Here is a 3,927-nt window from a genome sequence, read left to right as displayed (position 1 = left end):
CTACACATGGGAATGAAGAATTGAATTCTACTTTTAATTTCTCATTTGTCATATTTATTTGAACCATATACCAGCTCACATTTATTTTCCCCTATGAAATGATACTATATTTTCCTGATTTACTTCTAAAGCTCTTTCTTTTGCTTGTAGTTTTCAAATCTATTTCTCTAATCAATTGTTTATATGAACAGAGTTTAAATTCTCCCTGTGCCCATTGATTTCTTTTCTTCAATTTTTTCAGTCAAATAATCAAACCCTGTGATGAATGGAGTAAACATAGCAGTGTTACCTGCCAGGTCCCACACTTCTTCTTGAAGGAGAATGTAGAAGTGTGGCTTCATTCTCTAAATGCCTACCACACAAAATGCCACATTGGCTATGCATCTCTGTATGTCATGAAATTGTCCCTTACTCTGGTTCCTGGACTGTTCCAAAGCTCTGAGGCCTAGGCAATCTGAGAATTAAATGTGGATATTCTTTACACAGACAGAGCCTTGGTTTGTATGTAGTAAGTGCAGTTTTCAGTCTTCTACCCATGTCTGCTCTGACTCTAATCAAGTTCCACTGTGTGGGTATCCTATCACATTATACCATAAGCTTATCGTTATTCTCCATGCATGTTACAGAGTGAATAATATATTTACAGAGGAAAAAATGAAATAGAGGGATGGTTCATTGGAAAAAAAAAGAGGATGAAGGTACCAGTAAGTATATAGCATCTGTCATCATCCAAATATACTTCAGAGCTGAAAAACCAAGTAAACGCCTATCTTTATTCTCCTACTGTCTCTGATACACTCCTCTGGATAAAAGAGAGTGATGGAAGTAGATTCACATCTGTATGTGTCTCAGCCCAGGCCTTACTGAAAGTTCTCTAAAGAATGCAAATTAAACCATTCCAGAGTGATGCTGACCTCATGACTCCCATTGCTGAGCAGAAAGCAGTACTGAGGGACCCTCAGGAGCCTCTTGGCTGACAGAAGAATAGAACCATCCAGAAGGAGTGTTCCCAATTCCCAGACAATCTCTGCACTATCTGGATACTCATGTTGGATTTCAGGAGCTTAATATGAATTGAATGTCTAAGTCAACAGAGCTACTCTGGGAAACATTAGCTTTTTGCTTTCATTCATCTCAGAATTATCAATAAGCACCTGATATACATACCAGGCATTACTGAGTAAAAGATCCCAAATTTCCAATTTCATAATGTTTACATTGTGTAAGATTATAGCCAACAAATAAATAGTAAGACAAATATGTACAACACTGGAAGTTGATATATAAAGAAAAGCTTATTAGGAAAGGTAGTATGTGTACATAGTAAACAGCATATGCTTCATGAATACAATGTGGAGAAGGTGTCTGTCATCCCAGCCACTGCACTATCTGTGCAATATACACACACACACACACACACACACACACACACACATATATATATATATGAAATGTATGTATGTGTGTATATATGTATGTATACATGCATGCATGTATATAGATATGTATGTAGATGTTAATGTGACATAATACACTAAAGTTCTCTATATCATATTTGTATGTAATGAGAAATAGGATGTATATAATACATGTAATGTTGATATATTTGAGATATATAGAATATAAAGTATGTATTATATACATATGTCTGTTATCACATCCTATACAAATTTGACAGGAAAGGGGTTGTATGACCATTGGTTCTTCCACACATATGCAATATGGCAAGCAGCCTAGAGGGAAATCCTGTCACATAATAACTTGACAAAGCCAATGGTTTGAGATAACTGGAATAAGATTGACTTGTTCAAACTGTCATAAGTGAACAGACAGAACCACATCATTGAAATCATCAGATTATTCATTCCTTAACCTTCTCTGAGCCTTGGTTTCCATTTAAAATCATGATTTTGACCAAAGCATTCAAACTTCCTGGTGTTCCTTTATTTGATCTTGTCATGTTGTCACATGACAAATTTTGTGAAGATTTAAAAAAAAAAAGATATGACTAAGGCTCCTGATACAGTTAGTCTCTGTCAAATAGGAGATATATTAAGTGATTGCTGAAATAGTAATCATGGAAGTCTTACAGGGTCTTAAATTAAAAGTTAAAAAAGAACTAAGGACACCTTCCCGGGCCGCGGTAGCAACTGCAGAAGTGCAGGAGACAATCTTCCTGGACCAGGCTGAGGCGGACGGAGTGCTCGCAGGGGTAGGCCCGGCGGAGCCTGCAGAGTGGCGACGGCACTGCGCGTGGACCAGCGTGCTCTTGGAAGACTATTGCCCAGACTAAAAGATGTTTGGTTTTCACAAGCCAAAGATGTACCGAAGTATAGAGGGCTGTTGTATTTGCAGAGCCAAGTCCTCCAGTTCTCGTTTCACTGATAGCAAGCGTTATGAAAAGGACTTCCAGAGCTGTTTTGGGTTGCACGAGACTCGCTCAGGAGACATCTGCAATGCCTGTGTGCTGCTTGTGAAAAGATGGAAGAAGTTGCCAGCAGGGTCAAAAAAAAAAACTGGAATCATGTGGTAGATGCAAGGGCAGGACCCAGCCTAAAGACAACACTGAAACCAAAGAAAGTGAAAAGTTTATCTGGAAACAGGATCAAAAGTAACCCGATCAGTAGACTGCAGAAGGAATTTAAACGTCACAATTCTGATGCCCACAGTACCACCTTCCAGTGCCTCGCCAGCCCAGTCTCCATGTTACAGTAATCAGTCAGACGATGGCTCAGACACAGAGATGGCTTCCAGCTCTAACAGAACACCAGTTTTTTTTCCTTTTTAGACCTTACATACTGGAGGAGGCAGAAAATATGTTGTGGGATCATCCACAAGGGCCGATTTGGGGAAGTCCTCATCGACACTCGCCTGTTCCAGCCCTGCTGCAGCAATGAGAAAGCGGTGGCTGAGAAGCCGGAGGAGCAGGGCGGCGCCTCTGCCCCTCCCCACTCAGGAGTGGAGGCTGAGGTCCTGCAGGAACGGAAAGCAACTTAAATTTTTGAAAGGACCACAAAGCAACAAACTGACCCTTCTATTTTTCACTTGGATACCTGCTATTCTGCCAAAAGACATTTTCTAGAATAAATTTGAATGGGTTGTGCCCCTTCCCCAGTCCCACAAACTCTGAAGCCAGTGTCTAACTTACTGCAATGAAAAAGAAGTGTGCATGATATTTAAGATGCTGACTATTTCATAGGAAAGCCGAATGCTGCTGTAAAGTGCGCTTTAAGTCTTTTTACCAGTCCCCTTCTAGTGACTGGACTTAGGGGACGTCAGGGGACAAAGGTGTGGGATTTGTTGTGTATGATAACCACATGTAGTTTAGTCCTCCTGTTTGGAGAGGCAGTGGTTGGGGATGGCTGGCTACACTTTTTCCTCATGTGGATCATTTGTCCTAACAGTAGCATGACCTGCCCCTAGAGGTAGTTAATAGTTTTAAAGTACTAAGGTCTTGCCAAGGTTCTGATTATTCAATCCTGTACTACTGATTATTAAGCAGGACAGAATGAGCTTTTCTGGTACAAAGAACTTGAAGGGGAATGTAATTTCTAAAGACACAGGTAGCTTAACTGCATGCATCCTGAGTCACCCCACTTCATCTTCACATTGATAAAAGACCTTATGTGAACCAGAGCTCCTTCTGAGGAGGAGGTGAGCCTGTACGATGAACAAGATAGGCAGATAGTACCAAAGCGTCACCACACATAGAGAACATGCTCGGTTAGAAATGCTAAACTAGCAAAATGGACTGACTTCTTAATTCGGGTTGGCAGAGGAACACAGGTGCGTGGTTCTCGGGACAGCTTCTTAGAGGGCTTGCAGTGTGTAAATAGTTGACGATGGTGTTACAGAACTATCTGGGGACGTCATTGAAAGCCGCACAATTCAGTTTTAGCTCTGGATTACCTCAGTTGACCTTTGTGG

General features: G+C 40.8%; 1 pseudogene; it reads left to right on the top strand.

Moving 5' to 3' along the window:
- The first annotated feature begins 2,290 nt into the window (after positions 1 to 2,290).
- Positions 2,291 to 3,082, top strand: LOC123458662 (annotated as a pseudogene).
- The last annotated feature ends 845 nt before the right edge of the window (positions 3,083 to 3,927 follow it).

This window comes from Jaculus jaculus, chromosome 2 (genome assembly GCF_020740685.1).
Source record: "Jaculus jaculus isolate mJacJac1 chromosome 2, mJacJac1.mat.Y.cur, whole genome shotgun sequence".
NCBI classification, from domain to species: Eukaryota; Metazoa; Chordata; class Mammalia; order Rodentia; family Dipodidae; genus Jaculus; species Jaculus jaculus.
The sequence above is the reverse complement of the archived record's forward strand: the minus strand, read 5'-3'. Positions and strand labels throughout refer to the sequence as shown.